Here is a 25,253-nt window from a genome sequence, read left to right on the forward strand (position 1 = left end):
GCACTCAAGTGGATGACCTCACAATTTTCATTATTTAGGGTCAATCGCCATTTTTCGCACTATTCAAATATCTTTTCTAAATCGTTTTGCAGTTTCTTTTGATCTTATGATGATTTTATTAGTCGATAAACGACAGCGTCATCTGCAAACAACCCAAGACGGCTGCTCAGATTGTCTCCACAATCGTTTATGTAGATAAGGAACAGCAAAGGGCCTATAATACTACCTTGGGGAACGCCTGAAATCGCTTCTGTTTTACTCGATGACTTTCCGTCAATTACTACGAACTGTGACCTCTCTGACAGGAAATCACAAATCCAGTCACATAACTGAGACGATATTCCATAAGCACGCAATTTCACTACGAGCTGCTTGTGTGGTACAGTGTCAAAAGCCTTCCGGAAATCCAGAAATACGTAATCAATATGAAATCCCTTGTCAATAGCACTCAACACTTCATGTCAATAAAGAGCTAGTTGTGTTTCACAAGAACGAATCTTTCTAAACCCATGTTGACTATGTGTCAATAGACAGTTTCCTTCCTGGTAATTCATAATGTTCGAACACAATATGTGTTCTAGAATCCTGCTGCATATCGACGTTAACGATATGGGCCCGTAATTTAGTGGTTTACTCCTATTACCTTTCTTGAATATCGGTGTGACCTGTGCTACTTTCCAGTCTTTGGGTACGGATCTTTCGCCGAGCGATCGATTGTATATGATTGTGATGTATGGGGCTACTGCATCAGCATACTCCGAAAGGAACGTAATTGTTATACAGTCTGGACCAGAAGACTTGCTTTTATTAAGTGATTTAAGTTGCTTCACTACTCCGAGGATATTTACTTCTACGTTACTCATGTTGGCAGCTGTTCTCGATTCGAGTTCTGGAATATTTACTTCGTCTTCTTTTGTGAAGGCATTTCGAAAGGCTATGTTTAGTAACTCTGCTTTAGCAGCACTGTCTTCGATAGTACCTCCATTGCTGTCGCGCAGAGAAGGCATTGATTGTTTCTTGCCGCTAACATACTTCACATACGACCACATTCTCTTTGGTTTTTCTGCCAGGTTTCGAGACAAAGTTTCGTTGTGGAAACTGTTACAAGTATCTCGCATTGAAGTCCGCGCTAAATTTCGAGCTTCTGTGAAAGATCGCCAATATTGGGGATTTTGCGTCTGTTTAAATTCGGAATGCTTGTTTCGTTATTTCTGCAAAAGTGTTATAACCCGTTTTGTGTAACAAGGAGGATCAGCTCCGTCGTTTGCTAATTTATTTGGTATAAATCTCTCAATTGCTGCCGATACTATTTCTTTGAATTTAATCCACATCTGGTCTACATTTATATTATTAATTTGAAATGAGTGGAGATTGTCTCTTATGAGGGCTTCAAGTGAATTTTACCTGCTTTTTTGAATACGTATACTTTCGCTTATTTTTCGAGGATTTGGGGACTTCAATGTTCAATCTCACTATGACAACTCTGTGTTCACTAATCCGTGAATCGGCTTTTATTAACTCAGGATTATTTGTTGCTAAGAGGTCAAGTGTGTTTTCACAACCGTTTACTATTCGCGTGGGCTCATGAACTAATTGCTTGAAATAACTTTCAGAGAATGCGTTTAGCACAATTTCGGATGATATTTTATGTGTACCTCCGGAATTAAACATGTATTTTCGCCAACATATTGAGCGTAAATTAAAGTCACCACCAACTATCATCGTATGAGTCGGGTATGTGTTTGAAATCAAACTCAAGTTTTCTTTAAACCTTTTAGCAACTATATCATCTGAATTGGGAGGTCGGTAAAAGATTCCAATTATTATTGTATTCCGGTTGGCAACAATGACCTCTGCCATACTAACTCACAGAAAGTTTCTACTTCAATTTGGCGACTAGATAAACTACTTCCGACAGCAACAAACACGCCATCGCTAACCGTGTTTAGCATATCGTTTCGGAACACGGTTAGGTTCTTCGCAAAAATTTCGGCTGAGCTTATATCCGGCTTTAGCCAGCTTTCAGTCCCTATAACGGTTTGAGCATCAGTGCTTTATATTAGTGCCTGGAGCTCTGGTACTTTCTCAACACAGCTACGACAATTTACAACTGTTATACCAATGGTTCCTGTATCTACGTTCTTCCTGTGTTCAGCCTGCACCCTTTGTGACTGAAACCCTTCTTGTGTTTTCCCGAGACCCTCTAACCTAAAAAACCACCCAGTCTACGCCACACAGCCCCTGCTACCAGTGTAGCCGCCTCCTGCGTATAGTGGACACCTGGCCTATTCAGCGGAACCCGAAAACCAGCCACCCTTTGGCGCAAGTCGAGGAATATGCAGCCTACACGGTCGCGGAACCGTCTGACACTATCATTCAGACCCTCCACTCGGCTCTGTACCAGAGGTCCGCAATCGGTCCACTCGACTATGCTGCAAATGGTTAGCTCTGCTTTCATCTTGCAAGCAAGACTAGCAGCCTTTACCACTTCTGTTAGCCGCTCGAAACCAGAGAGAATCTCTTCTGATCCAAAGTGAGACACATCATTGGTACCGACGTGTGCAACCACCTGCAGTTGGCTGCACCCTCTGCTCTTCATGGCATCCGGGAGAACCCTTTCCACATCTGGAATGACTCCACCCGGCATGCACACGGAGTACTCATCGGTTTTCTTACCCTTTATGTCAGCCAAGTCCCTAAGGGACCCCATAACGTGCCTAACGTTGGAGCTCTCAACTACCAACTGTCCCACCCTCTGCAATTGCCCGGATCTTGCAGGCTGAGTGGCTTCCTCTGAAACAGCACAGGCGACAGCATCTGGCTCAGCGACAGTGTCAGCCTAAGACAGCACCTGGAACTCTGTTTGTCAGACAAACCGGGGAGGCCTTACGTGCGGCCGCCTGGGAAGCCTTTCGCCACCTGCTTCGCCCCGGGGCGACCTCCCACTCTACCACAGGTGAGGGGTCAGCCTCAGTGCGAGGAGTAACTGGATTGGCCACCGGTGAGGACCGATCGGCGGACTCTGACGTGCTGAAAATAAAAGTTAAAAGCTGGTCAAATCATGTCCGTCAACGTTGAAATCATCAGGATTTACGAGTGCTGCGATGTTTTTAACGGTAACAAAAATGTTTTGACCTACACTTTTAACATATGTTACACATGCAACTTTGTATTCCCGTTCAGAATTGCGGTTTATAGCCCCTTTGGTCTTGCCAAAAATGTAATGAGGGCTTGGAACATTACCGAGCAATAACCGACATACACTTTCAGATATTAGCGTTTTGGCCTGCACTGTATTTAGGCATAGCAACACTTGCGTGAATGGTACATCCTCGCTACTTAACATTTCTTACTCTGAAACAATGAATTTATTAAAGACTGTAAAATTCGTGTTAACCTAAGGGTTCTTCTAGAACTGCCATTCTTCTTTACCTAGTCCACAATTACAAACACGCTGACGGTACGTTAGTCATTAACCATTATTCCATCCTAATAATATTCAGAGGCAGCTAAAGCTTAATTATCCATGAAACTGCATAATCAAATTTTTATGTGAAACGACCCTATGATAATGACGTAAATTACACATACTCGTCGAAACTACACGAGTCACTTCAGGGTGTTTGTCAGACGTTACTTCTGGCAACTTGATCGTTTTCTCTCTTCCCTACTTCATAAGCGGATGATGCATCAGAGGAACTACCTGCGGTTAACCAATCTCTCTGATATTCTCGCCATAGCTGTTCCGCAAGATATGTGTGTGGTACGAAAATAATTTAGCGGCAGCATGGTCTGTGAACCTCAAGTGTCTGAGACCTGTTGGGCTGCAATATAAGTAGGCAACATCTTTATTACACCAACAGAATAAATAAGCAGTATTCACTAATATACAAGAAGTTTTCCACGTATTATAAACGACGACAGTAAAATAAAAATCAAATACGCTTAAAGGCTTATACCCAAGAAATAACGCATCTACATCTAAATGATTTCTCAGCAATTCACAGCGAAATGACTTGCAGAGGGTACATCGAACAACCTTCAAGCTATTTCTCTACCGTCCGGTCTCGAACAGTGCTCGTGGAAAACGAACATTTAAATACTCTGATTTCTGTTATTTTATTATGATGATCATTTCCTCCTTAGTAGGTGGGCGCCAACCATATATTTTCACATTCGGAATTTTGGTGATTGAAATTTTACTAGGAGATCCAGTTGCAACCAAAATTCCCTTTGGATTAATGATTGCCACCCCACTTCGCGAATCATGTCCGTCTCACTCTCTCCCCTATTTCGCAATTGTATAACACGAGCCACCGTTCTCTAAACTTTTTCGACGTCCTCCGTCAGTCCTATCCCATGCGGATCCGACACCGCACAGAAATACTGCTGAAGGGGGGGACACGTGTATTATATGCAGTCTCTTTAGTAGACCTGCTGCATTTTCTAAGGGTTCAGCCAATAAATCACAGTCTTTGGTTTGCTTTCTCCTCATTATCGATGTGATCGTTCCTATTTCAGTTGTTCGTGATTGTAGTCCCTTAAGTACCTAGTAAAAGTTAAAGCCTTTAGATTTGTTTGATTTAACTTGTAACCGAAATTTAGTGAATTCCTTTTAGTACACTTTTGGGGATGACTTCGCATTTTTCGTTATAGAAAGTCAATTCTCATTTTTCGCACCATACATGCCTTGTCTAAATCATTTTACAGTTGGTTTTGATCATGTGATGCCTTTACAAGGAGGTAAATGACAGAATCATCTGCAAAAATCTAAGTTGGCCTCTTAGATCGTTTATGTAGATCAGAAACAGCAGAGAGCTGCTTGGGGAACGCCAGATATTACGTCTGTATTACTCAATTACTACGAACTGTGACCTTCCTGACAGCTAATAACGAAGCCATCCACGCAATGAAACCAAAACAAGCAATGAAATCAGTAACTTCACAGCAGTAAGTTCATTGAGATACATAAAAATTCCACATTAAGCACTGCCGGATTGTATATTCAGACAATGCAGTGTAACGTCAGTAAATCAGAGCGGCTTTTCACTTGGGGGTTCAACTGTGGGATATACAACACAAGGCAGAGACACTCAACAACAAGCTTCTGCCGGCACCACAAACCAAACCGACCAGGACACTTCCGTCGGGACTGCTCTGAAGGATAAGCGCCTGTGTTGAACGACAACAGACGTCATACGGGACGCTTCAGCTACGCTTACGTGGACGCGAACGGCAAATCCAACCTCATGGCGCCTTCATCATATGGGACATTCTAGTTAACGTTATTTACGACAGTAGTGTCCTCCAGCGGCAGTTGTCAGCTTTATCTGGTTCCCAAACCTCACAGTTTGCTTACAAACATTCATACTTTAGCTCTATTGAAACGCACATTTCCTTCCTTGTCCATATCCTTACACGTTATTCTGTCTGTCGTAAACATAATTAAAAACTTCAGTATCCATGAATATGTTATAACAGAAGGAGTAAACTTAATAACATCAGCTTATAAAACTCCACCAAAGCGGACAAACTCACTCCGAGGAGATAGCGTATTTATATTTACATAAAAGCCAATATTACAGAAAATATTTCTATTAATTTAACAAGCAAGTCGATAACTCCTTAGAAAACAGGAACGTGAAAAAAACTTCATATATCAAAACGCGTTGCTTCGCAACTCAATGCTTCTACTATCTGCGCTTAGCTTAACCAGTGCAACCTTCGGCCTTGCATTTTATGTTACGATCTTCAGTTGCCTTAAACTGAGAACTTTCGTAACACTATAAGTTATAATACGATAATAATAAATACGAAAATTCCTTAATTACCAATATGACTACTACCGTCGTATTGTTACAACGAACAGTACCAGTTACGACACGTTTTTAGTGAAACCTTCGGCCTTGCATTTTATGTTACGATCTTCAGTTGCCTTAAACTGAAAACTTTCGTAACACTATAAGTTATAATACGATAATAATAAATACGAAAATTCTTTAATTACCAATATGACTACTACCGCCGTATTATTACAACGAACAGTACCAGTTACGACACGTTTTCAGGGCATTCTCAACGCGCTGGTGCCTAGAAATATTCATACATTCGTACACAAGTTATAACGTAAAACTCACCATATATGAGTTCGGTGGCCGAGCGGTTCTAGGCGTTTCAGTCCGGAACCGCGCGACTGCTACGGTCGCAGGTTCGCATCCTGTCTCGGGCATAGATGTGTGTGATGTCCTTAGGTTAGTTAGGTTTAAGTAGTTCTAAGTTCTAGGGTTGAGGAATGAGGAGGTTCTATGAAGAATCGGAAAGGAAAGGAATATGTGGAAAACACTGATAAGGAGAAGGGACAGGATGATAGGACATCTGCTAAGACATGAGGGAATGACTTCCATGGTACTAGAGGGAGCTGCAGAGGGCAAAAACTGTAGAGGAAGACAGAGATTGGAATACGTCAAGCAAATAATTGAGGACGTAGGTTGCAAGTGCTACTCTGAGATGAAGAGGTTAGCAGAGGAACGGAATTCGTGGCGGGTAGCATCAAACCAGTCAGTAGACTGATGACCAAAAAAAAAAAAAAAAAAAAAAAGTTCTAGGGGACTGCTGACCTCAGATGTTAAGTCCCATAGTGCTCAGAGCCATTTGAACCATTTTTTTTTTTTTAGAAACGACAAATACAGTACGGCGTCTCGCAACTTCTGCTTCTGGTGTAGAGAGTGTTTAGCGTCTTATTGGTTCAACCCTTCGTAGCACGTTGCCTAGTAGCAGAGAACTTATTTTGTGTTTCACATGAGCAAATGGCTTCTCCTTAACGTACGTATGAACGTGAACCAATGAGATGAGAGAACGCCACCTACGTCACGTTCACTCCATTTCTCTTCAGTGCTAAATCGTAAGACGCCATATTGAGTGAAGGGATCAACGATCTGCTTGAACGGTTATCATATTTTATCCACCCAGACCAACCGCAACGAGCAATACCGTACAAAATGAACATGAATACAAAAAGTGAGTAAGGAGAGGAACTGCCGTGTCAAAGGTCGTAGGTTCTCATCGCTAGGTACGAAAATATTTTTTTCCTCTTCGTGTTTGTAGCACATTCTGAAACATCGTTAATCGTCAAAATTAAACATTTACTGAAATATTCGTTGTTATTTACACGTAAGAGCGCGCTTTCTCAGTAACGAGTATCTTCGATTTCGTGTCTTGCGTGAAACAACTGAAAGTGATTCTTATACTTTTTTCTTGTTACAAATAATTCACCATTTTTCGCTGAATATGTAGCAATTTCCGACAGTGTGCTCACACACGAATCTAAGAGCGCAAGTTAAATTACAGGCATCGGAACTAGCAACAATCGCCTTTATGCTCTAGCTTGTCACAAGTACATCTGCGATCGAATACTTAACAACAGTAGGCAGCAATGAAAACTTCCCGTCACAATATTTTTAGACTATACCACCATGTATGAAACATTTTGATTCAACAGATGCATGTTATAAAGTTCAACGCACTTCTATAGCTGTACTCGCAACGCGCTCTCGAAAAGGCGTTTTTTAAAATTTTGTTTTTATGAACCAAATCGTTGATGTATCATATAGGAAAGTAGGATTAATCATCATTTGGAACTCTAGGAGCGAGTTTCAACTTCATCCTACGAATCGTCTTATTCTTTGACACTCTCTTAAACAATTTTTTGGGTTCGTGGAGATGTGTTCCGTCTATGCAACTAAATGAAGGCAATTTGTTTATTGCCATACCCGTTTTACTTCTCTTATTTGTGAAACACCTTCACGAATAATAAGCGGAACCCATATGACAATAAACTGTCTTCCATTAGTTACACAGACGGAATGTACCTCCATGAATTTTGAAGTAACTAAGGAACAACGAAAACCAGAAAAAATGACGAATCTTTGGGAAATTTCTGTAGATGTATTTGTAAAATGTGGAACTAACTCATATTCCGAAACGTAGAATCCAAAACAGGATGTCGATGTGAATGAGAATAAAATGACAAAATGTGACATTTATGACGGTTTCCAGAGCACAGTTAATATTCTATCGTTATTATGCATTCGTGGAAGCACGTGATCAGCAAAATTTGAACAATGTTAAGTACTATAACCACACTTTTCGTTACTGTGAAGAATAGCTTGCCTGTGTCGGCTGCTAGCCGTTTCGGGTTCATACCGCTGTGGTGCTGTAGTGCGTAGCGCGGATCTCTGGCAGATTGCTATAGACTGGGCCGGCCACTGTGGCCGAGCGGTTCTAGGTGCTTCTGTCCGGAACCGCGCTGCTGCTGCTGCGCTCGCAGGTTCGAATCCTGCCTCGGTCATGGGTGCGTGTGATGTCCTTAGGTTAGTTAGGTTTATGTAGTTCTAAGTCTAGGAGACTGATGACCTCAGAGGTTAAGTCCCACAGTGATTAGAGCCATTTGAACCATTTTGAACTTTTGACTAGCTGGTGCGAGGAGAACTGACAACAGCGTCTCGGGTCGCCAGGACCGTTTGGCATCGCTTCCGAAATGCTTACAGAATAATGTTGGTGCCCTCCTTCGAAAGCAAGACTGTTCGGTGTATTCGTGTACCGAATCGGCAAGATGACGGAAAATAATGAATAGGGCCCCAGGTGAGCCACCTGTTTCGCTACTTTCGGCAAGAAATTCCCCCCCCCCCACCCCACCCTTCCCCTATTACTGAGTTGGCGTTAGGTTAATCCCTGACAATGACAGTCGGCTGTGCGCAGCAGATTCATGGGTCTACCACAACCTATAACGTAAAGCCATTTTGTAAATGTCTCTATTGCAACGCCTCATTGTTGTCAAGGCACTGGTTTCGCCTGCAGTGGTGTGCGCTTTGCATCCGAAAGTACTTTGAGATGTCACAGACCTTTTTACGCTGTCTCTACTAAAGGTCTCTCCTGTCGCTACTTCGGCGAAACCAGTGGCCTTAGTGACGGCCACAGCGAGAAAACTCTGTGCATATTGAATGTTACATGCTAAGGTGTGCTTCCAAGCAGATTCAGAAGGATGTAGGTTGCAGTAAGTACTGGGGGTTGAAGAAGCTTGCACAGAATAGAGTAGCATGGAGAGCCGCATCAAACCAGTCTCAGGACTGAGGACCACAACAACAACAATGTATGCTTGGCCTCTACTGAGACACGACATCATGGCACTTGCCTGAGGAACCAATATGTTCGACACAGGTTCGCTACTTCGTCTGTAGGTGATAACTCATGTCCCACAATTTCGACGAACTCACTCGACTAGGAACAGAGAGGTTTATGTTATATTAACTCGCTGAGGAACAAAACGAGGTCTTCTGAGCTAGATAATGGCCCACTTCTTCTTGGAATTTACACTCCCGGAATTTCAGCAGTAAACCTCTAGTGATACATATTTCCTCTCTTGCAGCACCCGTCACTAGATTTTGCTAGCGCTCTCGCGCTTAGTGAACGCCCCATAGTGAAATATACCGCTCTTGGTTATCTCTTGTCTATACCTTCTATCAATCCAATCTGGTAAGCGTCTCAGACTGATGAGACACCGGAGCAACATTCGATTGGGTATTTTCTAAGCTGCCTTGTGGATGAATTATATTTCCTGAAGTTACTTCCTCTAAATCTTGGCCTGGCTTGTGCTTTTACTGTAACCAGTTGTATGTCATAAGTCTGCTTTAGGTCACTCAGAATGCTACTCCTAGATAATTTACGGTTGTCAATGTTTAGCGGTTCTTCGCTGCTTTATCCACATTACGTTACATTTATATATGTTCATTGCTATCTTACAGATAGCATCAACAGTCGATGTGCAAATCTTCAAATAGTTACAGTTTTATGACATCGCAACTTTCGTAGTGACAAAAAATTCCGACGTTATCCACTAGACCACAGTAATGACACATTCAATCCAGCCCCATATCTGGTTCAGTACTCGATAATCTGCTATTTAATTTAAAAAAAGACAACGCAGACCTGTATCGCATACCTTCCGAAAGAAACACGGTATCAGGCTGTGTGCCGTAGTCTATGGTACTACGAGATTGAACTAAAAGACCTGGGTTTCCAACATAACTGTCTGCAAAATTAGTTGTGACAGAACGATACTCAACTGCGAGTCCAACAAGTCAACTGCTGCATTATTTCATTCCATCTGTAGACGCAGGGAGCTTCCAACAGAAAATAGGAAATAAATATAGCAGACTAGATGCGTTTTAAGATTTTAGACATTAAACAGTTATAGACTAACAAGTTCATATCAAAATCTGAAACGTATTGGGTATTGATTATAGATTAAAGGCCTATGTACTCTTAGGAACCTTTTACGGTGGTATCATCAGGTGGGAAAACGTATAATGGACATCATATGAAAACGGTACAGGTAAAACAAATTAAGTAAACTGTTTATTATTCCAAATATAGTCCCAATGTGTGATGAACACAGTCAGTGCCTCCATGGAAAAAAATTTTCGATTAGCCTATGAATTCACGATGCTACGCAGAGGTGCACCTCTTCGTCCGAAGCAAGTCGACGGTCACGAATGTCTTTCTTCAGGGCTCCAAAAATATGGATATCGCATGGGGAGAGATGGGAACAGTGTGGAGGATGTGTAAGGGCCATCCAGCGAAACTTCTACAGCGTGGGCGCCCCATATGTTTTCAAAGTTATTTCGACTACGCTTTAGAGGTTTCGCTGGGAAGCCGTCACACATCCTCCGTAGAGTCCCAACCTATCTCAGTGCGGTTTCTATATTTCTGGAGCCCTGTAGGAAGTCGTATGTGGCCGTCGATTTGCTTCGGACGAATATATGCATGCCCGAGTACAATTATCGTCTCGTAGGTTATCACAAGATTTTTCCCACAAAGGCATTGACCGTGGGGTAAATGTGTTAAAGCTAAGGCGATTATTTTGAAATAGCAAGCTCTTTACCTACTTTTTTCTTCAGCTGTACCGCTTTCATCTGACTGCGGCTGACAGATCCTGAAAATGGGTGTTATGATGACGTTTGTATAAAATACGTAATTCTGCGATACATGATAGTGTATATTAAAGGACTACGTGGTACTTTCCGTGATACAGTGATCAGAACAGCTAATTACACTAGCGAACGTTAGTCTCGCACAGTGACCACGTCAGGTGTCGGATAGAGGCAATCCCGGCTCTCGTAGATGCAAACGACGGGCAGGTCCCCAGTTACTACCTCCGGTGTACTCCTGTCGTTAGGAAGGGCAGGAAGTTCAAATAATATATACCTTCAAATATCGCTTTCATTTGATACATTTTGATACCAACAGCTAGGGACATAGTCCGCCCCCGGGAGCTGAGTGGTCAGCGGGACAAAATGTCAATCCTAAAGGCCCGGGTTCCATCCCCGGGATGGGCTGGAGATTTTCTCCCCTCAGGGACTGGGTGTTGTATTGACCTAATCATCATCATTTCATCCCCATCGACGCACAAGTGGCCGAAGTGCCGTTAAATCGAAAGACCTGTACCCGGCGAACGGTCTACCCGACGGGAGGCCCTAGTCACACGACCTAGAGATGTTAGAGGTGTCGAATTATTTCACGGCGCAAACCGAGTATAAAGTCTTCTAGATGTTGAGACCGCGTCAGATCTGATTTAAAGCTCGAAATTTCGAAAATTACCACCAGCTTCTTCGTCAGGAAATGACTGTCTGCCGAAGCGCAGTCCGCTTCCTTTATAGTAACGTTCAAGTTTATCATTGGTCGAATCACGTCAGTCGGACTTCGGTGTTTTGACGGCACCTGGAAAGTGGGATTCATGCAAGCAAATGCAAGGAATATGCAATATGGCAATATGCCTCCACCCCCCTTCCCTCCCCCCACTGGGCGGAAGGCTAACGGAAATCATACCAGACATAACCTATCTCCATAAGAGTTAAGACTTTCGGTTTTATTTCTTAGAAGACGCTCAGTCTCAAGTGCTCATCTCCAGGCACCACTCTACTCTTAACCCTAGTCTCTGTTAAAATTACTGCTGCACTTGCGAATTTCTACAGCCTCTTCATTTAAGGAATGCCAGTAGGTCAATGCGTTTTAGAGGACCTTTCTTTTCTCAAAGTCGAGCTTGTGCGCTTCCGTGTTCCGCTATTGTGGATGTATCAAGACTTCCACACTTGATCTGCCTTTTCTGTTCGGTTCTAAGCTCGGCTACCTCACTGGACGCAGCCAATCCTTCATTTTCCGCGGACGTCGGAATATTGATCTAATACCATATTTACGTAATATGTGTTCAATTTTATTTAAGGACGCTCCGCAAAATAAATTATAGCTCGAATTTTCACGCCGATATGACGCCCTCTATTATCTGATTAAATACTATACATCTTCAAATGTTTTCATATTTGTGTGTGGTTAAGAGGAACTGTAAGGGGAGGGGGACGAAATTGTTTAAAATATAGCGATATATTATGAAAGCGCAGGACTATTTCGTTCATATTCAGAATACTGAATTAGGTATGAAATTGGATTCGTGATTACCTGTATAAATAAAATAACTTTTTTTAAGTGTGGAAATCGTTTCAAGTTAACGAGAAAATCTGAAGATCAAGTTTGAAATTAAGGTAACAGGCAGACGATAATTTGGAATTGGAAAGTAGGCAGAATAAATTAAGAACAATGAAACGGAACTTCCTGGCCGATTAAAACTGTGTGCCGGACCGAGACTCGAACTCGGAACCTTTGCCTTTCGCGGGCAAGTGCTCTACCAACTGAGCTACCCAGCACGACTCACGACCTGTCCTCACAGCTTTACTTCTGCCAGTACCTCGTCTCCTAGCTTCCAACCTTTACAGAAGCTCTCCTGCGAAAGTTTGGAAGGTAGGAGACGTTGCTGGCAGACGTAAAGCTGTGAGGACGGGGCGTGAGTCGTGCTTGGGTAGCTCAGTTGGTAGAGCACTTGCCCGCAAAAGGCAAAAGTTCCGAGTTCGAGTCTCGGTCCGGTACACAGTTTTAATCGGCCAGGAAGTTTCATATCAGCGCACACTCCGCTGCAGAGTAAAAATCTCATTCTGGAATGAAACGGAAGATTACATGAGTTACAGGGGAAGAAATGTACTCCACCTAGCTGTATTAAAAGAGAATTCTGCTTACAAAGTTGCAACCATTTCCATGCAAGAAAATAAACTGTTTTTTCACTTTTTAAAATAATCACTACTTGTTTAATTCTCGATTTGCCACAAAATAGTAAGTTGTCATCCTAAATGTTGGCATGACTAGACATGGTTCTTTGGTCTTTAATATGCCATTGCCTGTTCCAGCTTTAGAATTGACCTGCCATTTCAACGTGGACCTTGTAGCGCGACATTTTTCACATTAACAAATCATTATCAAAGGAGAAAGCGGAAATCTCAAAACTGCTGGGAGATAGAATCCCAGACGTTGGCGTTGTGGTACGGTGTGTACCAACTGAGGCAGCGAGATACACTCCTCCAATATCTCTAACAAAATTTGGTTGCTACAATAGCATTATCAAAGAAAATGCTTCTCTATGTGACACCAAAGTGTATCACAATAAGCAGTGGGAATTTAGTCTGCTGATTTTCTTGAAATAAGCTCTTATTTATGCACTTTCGTTCATTGATACTTGTTCGGCCCGCAATGGTAGCCGCAGTCCGGATCCACTTCGGTTAAATGACCGCTTGCCTCGTTAACTCTGGATGGCGTTCGACCAGCTCGTGGTCTCCAGTGGTAGGAACGGAGGTAACCGCAAGGGCCACGCTACTCGGAACTCCGAGCTACTTGCCCGTGACTCGGGTCCAGTAACCATCGCCATTAAGGAAGTATTAAAACACACGGAACAAAAGTAGCAGAATTCACAAATGGTGTACATTACAGGAGAGCACCAAGGAAGTGTGATAGGACCATTACAGATCTAAATGTATATAAATTATGTAATGGACAGAGCCTGTGGTAATTTACTACACGTAGCAAGCATATTTTGTCCTGGTTGATAATATTTCATTTATTATTTTTTTTTTTCGTCGATCACGTACAGCTACGTGTATACCACTACTTCTCTATGTTGGGTGTTAGACGTATAATATTTTGTTGTCATTTGTACCTTAATATGTATCCACTTAAATATGTTGGTTGTTTTTTTTTCTGTGTCCAACAATATTCCTGCAAATGCTTCACATAATTTACTACCTGACCTTTTTGAATGGTCTTAACTGCACCACTAAGTGTACCGGTAGAGAGTAACCGTTTAACATTTGCATCCAAGTGTCCACACTTCAACACGTGATGACTATAACCGTACTACTCCTAATGCTATAGATATTAACCTGAAAATGAAGTAAGTACTGATCTGGCTTTGTTCAATACGATCTCCTCAGTCACCAATAAAAATATCTGTACTTACATTCTTAACACCTTGTATTTATTAGTTATTTATTGTTTGTAGGTTAGTCTGTTTCAGACTGAACAGGAGTTGGTACAAATGGCTCTGAGCACTATGGGACTTAACTTCTGAGGTCATCAGTCCTCTAGAACTTAGAACTACTTAAACCTAACTAACCTAAGGACACCACACACATCCGCGCCCGAGGCAGGATTCGAACCTGCGACCGTAGCAGTCACGCGGTTCCAGACTGTAGCACCTAGAACAGCTCGGCCACCTCTGCCGGCTCTGAACAGGAGTGCTAATGTATGATTACTTCTTGTCAGAAATTTGCATGAGGCTCGTTACAATATAGTTGTTGACTGCAACACTGCTTAAACAACGAGTGATTTTGATTAGTACAGTTCTGACCTCAACGGACTGATTGTGCTGTCACTCAAATTGAAATTAAATGATTTCGACATTAATTTACTTCGCATTTACAGTTAGCTGAAATTAGTTTTCACTCGCTTTCCAATAATATTTTATTGCTCTTTAAAACACTTATTCCAGCCATCATTTTGATACTCAAAGATGTTACTGCTCAACCACTTTCTGTAATATTCTGCATTCCAATCCTAGGCCGTTTCAAAATCAACAGTCGATATATATTTACGAAAAGAAAAATTTCAAAATATTTCGCATGTATTCTCACAACTGCAGAAGTTCAAATGGTTCAAATGGCTCTGAGCACTATGGGACTCAACTGCTGTGGTCATAAGTCCCCTAGAACTTAGAACTACTTAAACCTAACTAACCTAAGGACATCACACACATCCATGCCCGAGGCAGGATTCGAACCCGCGACCGTAGTGGTCGTGCGGTTCCAGACTGTAGCGCCTTTAACCGCTCGGCCACTCCGGCCGGCAACTGCAGAAGTATTCTATCTTCGAAAATACTACAGGCTGGTTTATTTATCTCCTCAGAGTACGAACCGTGCGCGCTTTCGGTATGTACTCAAAAGTACCGTTCAACCTCTTTGGCTGTAGCTAAGCAACGGCTTGCTTTCAGTCCCACCAGGGTGCAGACGCGTAATCTACTGCGGATGAGCTCGTTCTCATCTGTTGCCGATCGGTGAAGGGAGGATGGCCATCCGACGACCGCGGCTAGCGGCTATGTGGAACATGAACACTGCAAGCACGCTCGGAAATGAATAGCACTTTGGGTGAATGTCCGCATTGCTAATCTGACAATTGTGTCTGTTGTGCGTGTTGTGGTCTTCAGTCCTGAGACTGGTTTGATGCAGCTCTCCATGCCACTCAATCTTGTGCATGCTTCTTCATCTCCCAGTACTTACTGCAACCATCATCCTTCTGAATCTGCTTAGTGTATTCATCTCTTGGTCTCCCTCTACGATTTTTATTCTCCACGCTGCCCTCCAATGCTAAATTTGTGATCCCCTCATGCCTCAGAACATGTCCTACCAACCGGTCCCTTCTTCTTGTCAAGTTGTGCCACAAACTCCTCCCCAATTCTATTCAATACCTCCTCATTAGTTATGTGATCTACCCATCTAATCTTCAGCATTCTTCTGTAGCACCACATTTCGAATGCTTCTAATCTCTTCTTGTCCAAACTATTTATCGTCCATGTTTCACTTCCATACATGGCTACACTCCATACAAATACTTTCAGAAACGACTTCCTGACACTTAAATCTATACTCGATGTTAACAAATTTCTCTTCTTCAGAAACGCTTTCCTTGCCATTGCCAGTCTACATTTCATATCCTCTCTACTTCGACCATCATCAGTTATTTTGCTCCTCTAATAGCTAAACTCCTTTACTACCTAAGTGTCTCATTTCCTAATCTAATCCCCTCAGCATCACCCGACTTACTTCGACTACATTCCATGACCATCGTTTTGCTTTTGTTGATGTTCATCTTATATCCTCCTTTCAAGACACTGTCCATTCCATTCAACTGCTCTTCCAAGTCCTTTGCTGTCTCTGACAGAATTACAATGTCATCGGCGAACCTCAAAGTTTTTATTTCTTCTCCATGGATTTTAATACCTACTCCGAACTTATCTTTTGTATCCTTCACTGCTTGCTCAATATACAGATTGAATTACATCGGGCAGAAGCTACAACCCCGTCTCACTCCCTTCCCAACCACTGCTTCCCTTTCATGTCCCTCGACTCTTATAACTGCCATCTGGTTTCTGTACAAATTGTAAATAGCCTTTCGCTCCCTGTATTTTACCCCTGCCACCTTTAGAATTTGAATGAGAGTATTCCAGTCAACATTGTCAAAAGCTTTCTCTAAGTCTACAAATGCTAGAAACGTAGGTTTGCCTTTCCTTAATCTTTCTTCTAAGATAAGGCGTAAGGTCAGTATTGCCTCACGTGTTCCAACATTTCTACGGAATCCAAAGTGATCTTCCCCGAGTTCCACTTCTACCATTTTTTCCATGCGTCTGTAAATAATTCGCGTTAGTATTTTGCAGCTGTGCCTTATTAAACTGATAGTTCGGTATTTTTCACATCTGTCAACACCTGCTTTCTTTGGGATTGGAATTATTATATTCTTCTTGAAGTCTGAGGGTATTTCGCCTATCTCATACATCTTGCTCACCAGATGGTAGAGCAAGATGTAATCTGACAATTACATGCCTGAAAAACACGACGCTTGAATTTGGCGGAGGGCGCTATTGGTATTATGTCTACGTAGATGTAGATATGGACGCTGTTTGGCGTTCATGGAAATTTCATGCAAAATGAAATGGCTAGGGCAAATTGACTTGCTTGGTTAGAATCTTAACGTGTACTTTACCAGAAGCCAGCTGGAGTTATGCTCTGTGCAGTGAGGGTTCTTAAGCTGTGTGTTCTGTGCTTGAGTTGACCCCAGTGTTGCCAAGCCGCACAGCCCCATGTGATGAAACTACTTAGTGTGTGAGTGGTGCTTTACACTATGTGCATATATGTACATAAAAATGCATGTAATAGTTTTCGCTGCTGCAAGATCATAAGCAGTCTGCACTGGAACATAATGGCGTGGATTTTTCATCGGTACCACCACCCCAAGGAAATTTCATCCGTTGGGAAAACAAAAGGTAATTGCTAATCTAAAACGCGAACTGGCCCTCTGAAGACGAACCTGTCCTTTCGAAACCAGTAACGGTGCTCTTTAAATAAATAAATAGCACTGTAAAAAGTGGCTGGTTGTGGTTATCTTCTATGTAAGAGTCAACCTATATTTTGTACATAGCCACGGGGTCAAAACGTCACTGTTTGACAAAATAAGATGGAGTAGAATTGTCTTCAGTGATGTGCCCCGCTTCGGAATGAGCCCTGATGGCTAGAGGAGAGATGTCTGGACTCTTGCCCGCCACACGGACCGACAACCAAGGAGTGATGCCCTGGTGTGCCATTTAATTAACCCCTTTGGTTGTCATCCACGACACCCTTACAGAGGTTTGTCAACGATATTCTGCTCCCCATTTCGTTGCCCTTCATGGCAAGCCATCCTGGACTAATTTTTCAGAAAGACGATATCTGTTCGCAGATGACGAGAGTTTCGACTGCTTGCCTTCGTGCTTGCCAAATCCTGTCTTGGCCAGCAAGTTCCTTTGATCTCTACCCAACTGACAACGTTTTGAGCATTAAGGGGAAATCCTATAACCAGCTGGGGATTTTGTCGAGTTAAGGAGTCAAGTGGACAGAATTTGGAACATTATTCCTCAGTAGGACATGCAACAACTTCGCCGAATAACTGCTTGCTTTAGCTGCCAGATTCAGTGTTCCTGAAGTAGTAATAATTTATTTGTCTGTAAATGTGCATCACATCTACCTGTTTCTGTCCCAAACGGCCTACTTAAATGAATCCTCATACAGGAAAATTATTGTTCGACCTTTACTACGTACAGTGCTGTTTCGTATATTGTTTTCTTCCTATGTCTTTCTAGGTGTATCGTGTGGTAATTATGAACCAAATTTCACAAGGCTGAAAAATGTACCCATAGAATAGAGCTTGTAATTACATCTTATACTGTGACGTAAGTCCCTTTCCAAATTTCTAATTGGTTTCCTTCACAGTTTGCTCAGTGTACGTTCTGTACTCACTTCGAAACTTCAGCCCACCTTTCATGTTCATAAATTCTTATTACTGCAATTACAATTAAATGAGTACAGTGAAATGAATACCGTTAGCTGCACACAAGCATTGATATACGTCAACTGGGACAGTTGAAAATTTGTTTCACATCCGGGACTCGAACCCGGGATTTCCTGCTTACATGGCAAACACTCTATCCATCTGAGCCACTGAGGACACAGAGGATAGTGCGACTGCACGCCTCCCATGAGACTCACATTCCCAGTTTATTGTCCCGCACTATATTCGTAGTACCCCTGCCCATGACACGCATTACTCGCGGCTTTTACAGATTCCCGTAAGAGTTCGGCAATGTTTGTGCATCCGCATTGAATAAGGTCAAATGGCCGGAGAGCCTTAACTGTATATATATATATATATATATATATATATATATATATATATATATATATATATATATATATATATATATGAATATGGTATCTGTTCCTTTGTACATGTCCGAAAAAGCAGATACCATCGGTGACCGTGCAGCTTGTTAGAATGTAATTACAATGAAATAAATACCCTTAGCTGCATACAGTCAGCAGTCTGGTTCCTTTAAATGACTTGAATAACCTTTCTCTCACTGTATCCTAATCGCAATAACACCATCATTTCAATGAGTGTATTTTAATAACCATTGTGAAAAGCATTTACTAAATTTACAAATGTTACAAACGTAGGTTTGCCTTGAATCTTCTTCTTTTTCTTCTTCTTCTTCTAGGTCTTGTAGTCAATATCTGCGTGTTCCTACATTTCTCTAGAACGTGCACTGATTTTCTCTAAGGAGTACTTCCATCAGTGTTTTCATTCTACTATAAATAACTCCTGTCACTGATCTCGAACCGTCACTTACTAAGCTGAGGTCTCGGTAACATATACACCAATCTTGTTTGGAGTTGAAATTATTACATTCGTTTTCATGTTTGGATGTATTCCACCTGTCTTACGTATCTTCACAGCAAAGTTTAGCCCTTTGATCTCAAAGATTGTAAATTTCTTGAAACAGACATATTGTAAGAGTAAACAGTAAGAAAAAAATTTGAGTGTGTTAAAACCGATACTCCATCGTAATCAAATATATTGGACTATACCAGAGCACAGAAAATATATATAAAGAAAATGAAGTAAAAACTAAAATTCTTCGCCATTTTGACTATTTTTCGATCGTAACTGTCTCAAGAAATATGTAAACGTTTTTTTTAATTTACCGCTACCAGTCACAAACTTCGTCAGCTATTGCATTATTCATTTAGCGACATGTTTCGAGGGTTAAACCTCATCTTCAGGCTAAATGGCATAACAGAAGCAACTTTACAATAAGATCATACTGATATTACATAGTCTTTTCGTGAATGCTGAGGTCATCTTTGTTCTTCTGGTGTGACAGTCTCGTTGTAATGTGTTGCGATGTTTCCGTTTCCGTGGCTCTCTTGGTCAATGTTCACAAATTGTCACTAACTTAGCAGTAATTTAGAAACACACCAAGTTACTGCTAACTTCACGAAAAGACTATGTAATATCAGTATGACCTTATTGTAAAGTTTTTTTTTTAATACCATTTAGCCTGAAGAGAAGGTTTAGCGCTCGAAACATGCCGCTAAATGAATAAATAATACAATAGTTGACAAAGTTTGTGACTGGTAGAGGTAAATTCAAACAACCTTTACATACTTCGCCATTTTTATTGACACGATGGCAGCAGATAAAGTAAACACTTCGGCAAGAAGAAGCTGAAGACAGCTCTCACGGAAGAAGAGGCAACAGCTAAACTAGTTTCGACAAAAAATAATTACAACGTAAGAATTCAAAGGAAGAAAAGAGAGGTAACTAGATTATAACCCAATCTTAGTAGGGATTTAAGGATATTGGAGTGTAAAAGGAAACACCCCAACGATAAAAACTGAAATTGTTACATAGTCTTTAGAAGCCCTTAATTCCTAAAGAATATGAATCATCTACAGGTGGGTCTGCGCTCTGGCTGCGCCTAAAACAATTTATTCTCTTACAGACAGTTTTCGCTATAGTTGTACTCAGATTCTACGAAATTTCTTTGTGGGAGTAAGCTCTTGGTGTAGACCCGTAGTAAACTCTCCGGAGAAATGGAGAGCTCGGCGCTGTGCCCCAAGAGGCCAATCTCATTGCTGCAGAACTTTCGCACTCCCTTGCTGACGCTAAGTCTATGTTAATGAGCATCGCGCGGCGAACGAGAAATCCCGTCAGTGGAAAGATGAAGTACCTTTCATGTTTATCAGGGGGGAACACCACGTGGCCTGAAAGCTCAGACGTCGAGGGAGGGAGGTGGAAGGAGGGGTAGGGTGGGGGGCGTTGTGGGGAAGGGGGGCGGCCAAGGAAAGAGTTCCATTCGTTGGGCACAGAGTATGCAGGGACTTCTTGGCGCTCGCACGCAACCCTCTTGGTAAACTTAATTAAAAAACGCACCTTGCCACGCTGGGCAGCCCGCCATCGTCTGCACGTGGCAGGCACGTGCCTTCGACCTGCTAACTTTTCTGCAGTGAATAAGTCGTTGCCAAGCGAGTCCAAACTGTCGTGTCTCTAGAAACGGCTACGAAATACGACTACTAACGCGACATAATTGGACAGGAATTATATGAGAGCATCTAATCGTACTTAGGAGAAGATCGTTCTGGAGATAGGTTAAGGAAGGCAAACCTACGATTATATCATTTGCTAACTTAAAGAATATTTTGACAACGTTGACTGAAATTCTCTCTATGAAATTCTGGTGGTAGCAGGGGTAAAATTCTGGGAGCGAGAGGCTATTTACATCCTGTACAGGAACCAGACGGCAGTAATAAGAGAGGATGGCCATGAAAGGGAAGCAGTGGTTGAGAAGAGAGTCACACAGGGTTTATAGCCTATAGTCGATATTATTCTACTTGTACACTGAGGAAACAATAAAGGAAACAAAAGAAAAATTTGAAGCCGGAATTAAAGTTCAGGGAGAAGAAATAAAAGCCTTGCGGCTTGCAGAAGACATTGTAATTCTGTCAGAGGCAGCAAAGGACATAGAATAACAGCTGAACGGAATGGACAATGTCTTAGTAGGGAGGTATGGTTCAAACGGCTCTGTGTACTATGGGACTTAACATCGCAGGTCATCAGTTGCCGGTAGGAGGATACAAGATGAATAAGAAGCAAAACAATGATAACGGAATGTACTCTAATTGAATTAGGTGATGCTGAGTTCTTGCTTCTCGGTTACGGCATCACTTCAAACGCAGCTTTCTTCGTTGTGGTGTTAACGACAGCCTAAGCAAAGGGCATTATTCCCTAGACTGGCTACTGCTAGTCTCTGACCAATGGTCCTGGATGACATGGAATGTTGCGGAGAGCCCATTACCTGTCCTCAGATGGCATGTGATGTTGCGTAGGGGGTGCTGTGTGCTTTGTGCAAAATGCGGCAAGCCTCCCTTATGGCGAGCAGATGTGGTCGACTGGAAGCTTGGCCAGCCGCGGTGGCCGAGCGGTTCTAGGCGCTTCAGTCCGGAACCGCGCGGCCGCTACGGTCGCAGGTTCGAATCCTGCCTCGAGCATGGATGTGTGTGATGTCCTTAGGTTAGTTAGGTTTAAGTAGTTCTAAGTTCTAGGGGACTGATGACCTCAGATGTTAAGTCCCATAGTCAAATGGTTCAAATGGCTCTGAGCACTATGGGACTCAACTGCTGAGGTTATTAGTCCCCTAGAACTTAGAACTAGTTAAACCTAACTAACCTAAGGACATCACAAACATCCATGCCCGAGGCAGGATTCGAACCTGCGACCGCAGCGGTCTTGCGGTTCCAGACTGCAGCGCCTTTAACCGCACGGCCACTTCGGCCGGCCAAAGTCCCATACCTAGTCCTCAGAACCATTTGACTGGAAGCTTGACGACGATTATGTCTGTCCTTACATTGAGATGCTGCTTAACATCGCACCACAGTCACACCTGAATGTCCTACAGATCTGTGTACTGCGTCACTCGACACGCTGGTCGAAAGTAGATCGCCAATAAGGCATCTTTCAAATTCTGTGAGGTATTGATAACGTTAGCTTACACAAGTTGAAAGGGTCCTGTAGCCACCTTTCATTGCCAACTCTCGTAGTGGTCAAGTCGGCAAAGAGGTTTCCGCTACTTGTGAGAAATCCACCTGCGTTAGGTTGGTGGCGGAGATGGCATCCTGGGGTTTTCCGGTCCACGCGGAGCGTGGAAGAGGCTGGAGAAGCGGGAGGCAGTCTGCCGCCGGTACGGGAAGCGTACACAGCTGTGCTCCAGTCGAAGAAGGGTGAGTTGGACTGACAGCGTGGCGCGTTGTCACATAGAGAGGGGAGCTTTTAGCTTTTGGTCTCGAATTTCGTCTTATAAAGATTTATTTGCTGGGTTGCAGCAGGGAATGCAAGGCTTTTGTAGACTTTCAGTTTGATTCCCAATGCAGTCTTGACTTTGATCCGTGAGAGGAACGCAGCACAAAGGAGTTGCATATGTTGAAGTGCCCTTGGTTCAGTGTGAATGTTTATGTGCCTACAATTGTGCGTGTATGCTTCTAATCTTTTCCGGATCTTGGTAATTTTTGTGTATTTGTGAATTTTCTTTGTCTCACGTGATTAAAATTTGGCCACGGTCCATAGAAATTGTCTCCGCGGACCGAGTGGGCACGCGAGTCTGTCATGAAACGTGTAGTATTTCACAAGCAATTGTACATAGTTAGCATGCAACAGCAGTCTATAGATGTACTACATCAATGTTTTAAGGAATAAATAATTTTGCCTTCAATCTTATCTTGTGTACCGATGTTACGTCGCCGTTACCTTCGCCATTTACCTTGTAGTTTTCCTTGTTGGCCCACCTATAGCGTTTCCATGTGCACAGGTGTAGTGATTAGTGTCCCTTTTTTTTATCTGAAACAAATGCTCTGGAATGGATCGTGTTTTCACGAATCTTGCTGCAGGCTGCACTTACGCATGGTGTTCACGCCTGTAACACCACAGCTCTTATGCTGTATGGATTTATTTATTTAATTTTTTTTGCTTCATTTTTTTTTCTCATTTAATATTACATCGTTAAGAACCTGTAAATGTTTTTGATTGAATAGATAACACAAAATTGTATACTCTTTTCTATGTTAAAACTTTGATGTTGTAGTTTGATTCTATGCAAAGTAGTGTATCTGTACTGTAAATACTTTGTCCCATTTGGAGGGAACAAAACTTACTGTATATAATTGCAATTTTGTGTGAATAATTTTTGTAGACATGTTAATATGTGCAAAGGTTCTGTCTTATTTAATGTATTTGTTTGCTGTTATGTAAACTGCTGATCCTCACTTAGGGCTCTTAGTTATTCTGTATGTAAAAGGTGTAGGGGTTCCCCTCGGGAACGGAACAGCGCAACGCGCGCAAAATGTGGTTGGCCTAGGTGGAAAAGGTGGAACTGATAGTCAGTCGGGGACGAGCCAGCAGTCTGAGATGAGCTACGAGTCCGTGCGCTGCCGTGTAAAAGTTGCACAGTGCTGGTTTCGAGAGAGGCTTTTCTGTTATTTTCCAATGCCTCGGATGTTTGAATAAATAGCTGGGCTATTCTGGAATTCGTATCTATCTTCGCCACCAAGAAATGACAGAGTCCAGCAGTTTTGCTTGCAATTCCACCTACCAACATGCTGTGGCCACCACACTGCGCAATCGTTGCAACATATCATTATAATAATGTACAGTGAAGGATCAGCGTAATGGATATGTGATTGTGCTGAAATATAAGGTAAATTCATATCTGAATTTATGTACCTACCTTGACTTTTCTCCTCATCATAACACCTATCAGGGTCCTTTCCGTTTGAACTAAAGTGATTACCGAGTATCCTTACTGAAAGTACGTTAAAATTCAGTTTGCTAGTTAATGCCTATTGGACAAAGTAAAGTTAAAGTTAATGTGGCAATATAGTGCAGTTAAAGTAAATATTATTTGCTCAAAATAACTTTCCTATTAAAACTGCTATTTAAAGTGCTGTTGCTAACTTCAATATTAAAAGTCCTTAAGACTGAGGCTTATAAGGCAAATAATCACATTATTGTCTGTAATAAATCCTAAAAAGGTGAGTCAGTTTCTTGCAATTTGGTCATTGTTGTGTTTCGCTGTAGTAAAAGTGAGAAAGCTGCAGTTGCGAAACTTTACATATTCATGTTTGCTATGTGTTTGTGTATCTTGTATATTAGAAGTGCAAGTTAATAATAATATTATAAAGACCATTCACTTTATGTAAGCCTGAAAGTAATAGGGTGTTTCGGTATCTCTTATAATTTAGCAGATAGTTTGCGCTGCTCCAGTTGTTAGCTTCAATCTTAAAATATATGTGTGTCAGAGTTCATTGCACTCGCGTGTGGCCAAGTCCAGGTTATGTTTGTCCGTTATAGTTACTTATACCTACTTTCTAAAACGAGAATGTTAATCATTCTCTTGCCTAGTTAGGCTGGCGGCCGTTTTCTTTATCCGTTGAACAGTGCAGATAGGCAAAATTTTGTTTGGTACTGTTCAAATATTTACGTAATTCTGACTTTCATTTCCGATAAGCCACCTCCGTTAGGAACAACACGGTCAACGTAACAAAATTCCTCCCAGAGGGTAACACTGTCCTGCTGCTTTGTACCATAATTGCTTTAACAAAATAATTCTGTTTTGCAATCTGCCTCCTACTTTAAGGTTATGGTGCAGTAATAACAGCAGTTAGGAGTGTTATACGCCCTCTTTA

The 25,253-nt window shown here is 42.1% G+C and overlaps 1 protein-coding gene and 1 non-coding gene across 2 annotated transcripts in view; one reads left to right on the plus strand and one right to left on the minus strand.

Moving 5' to 3' along the window:
- Positions 1-25,253, plus strand: part of LOC126198727 (zwei Ig domain protein zig-8-like) — a 1,001,384-nt gene that overhangs the window by 591,729 nt on the left and 384,402 nt on the right. The gene's annotated exons all lie outside the window — the stretch shown is intronic.
- Trnas-cga (transfer RNA serine (anticodon CGA)) lies at positions 12,682-12,755 on the minus strand. Its single transcript has one exon. It is a non-coding gene; the product is annotated as a tRNA-Ser (tRNA).

The sequence above is a fragment of the Schistocerca nitens genome, chromosome 8, assembly GCF_023898315.1.
Source record: "Schistocerca nitens isolate TAMUIC-IGC-003100 chromosome 8, iqSchNite1.1, whole genome shotgun sequence".
Classification (NCBI taxonomy): Eukaryota; Metazoa; Arthropoda; class Insecta; order Orthoptera; family Acrididae; genus Schistocerca; species Schistocerca nitens.